The following is a 1,035-nucleotide window of genomic DNA, read 5'->3' as shown; positions in this document are numbered from 1 at the left end:
GGGGGAGAGGAGCATGTATGGTGCTAGTTTTGTTTAGGAGACCTTGAGGAAAATCGGTTCTCAAGCTGAACATGAAGGAAGCTCAGGATAGGCAGAGGAGTTATGTCGATAGGAGGTGTAGAGATCTTGAGTTTCAGATGGGAGACAGAGTGTACCTCAAGATGGCCATGTTGCAGGGTCCGAACAGGTAATTGACAGAGACTAAGTTGAGTCCGAAGTATATGGGTCCGTTCAGAGTGATTGAGCGGGTGGGACTGGTAGCATATAGGTTGGAGTTCCCTGAGGTTATGTGTGCGTTCCACAAGGTTTTGCATGTGTCTATGTTGCGGAAGTGTCTCCGTGAGGATAATCAGTTGTTGGCTAAGACTCCTGAAGATCTTCAGCCTAACATGACGTTGAAGGCGAGGCCCGTTAGGGTTCTTGAGAGGAGAATCAAGGAACTTCGGAGGAAGAAGGTTCCTTTGATGAGAGTCCTGTGGGACTGTGATTGTGTTGAGGAGCAGACTTGGGAGCCAGAGGCGAGGATGAAGACAAGGTTTAAGAAGTGGTATGAGAAGCACGCCACGACTTGAGCTTGTCTAGCCTGGTCCCAGTTGCAATTCGTGGCTGGAGTGGGAATGGAGTATTCCAGCTCATCTCTCTTGTTTACTTGGTTGCTTAGGGGTGGTTGGTTGTGCGACTAAGTAACAAGATGAGGTGGTGTTCGGGGTACGAAATTTCCGTGAGGCGGTGGTTTGAGGGCAATTTTCATGAATTATAAAGTTTCTAAAAGTGGAAATTTTCCAGAAGTGGAAATTTTCCAGAAGTGGAAAGTTCTAAAAATGGAAAGTTTCATGTGAGTTAGAATTTGTCCATTTTTAGCGGTTATGAGCTTTGGAGGGGCTTGTGTGGCCTTTGTGGCGGACTTTTGAGTCAAGGTGCCCGTGTGTGGTGGTTTTTTGAGACATTGTGTGGCCTTTGTGGCAGGCAGTTTAGCTAATTGTGTGCCCTTTGTGGCGGGCTGTTTAGTCAATTATGTGGCCTTTGTGGCGGGCT

The sequence above is a fragment of the Camelina sativa genome, chromosome 19 (genome assembly GCF_000633955.1).
Source record: "Camelina sativa cultivar DH55 chromosome 19, Cs, whole genome shotgun sequence".
In the NCBI taxonomy this organism is placed as follows: Eukaryota; Viridiplantae; Streptophyta; class Magnoliopsida; order Brassicales; family Brassicaceae; genus Camelina; species Camelina sativa.
Note: the sequence above shows the minus strand (reverse complement) of the source record.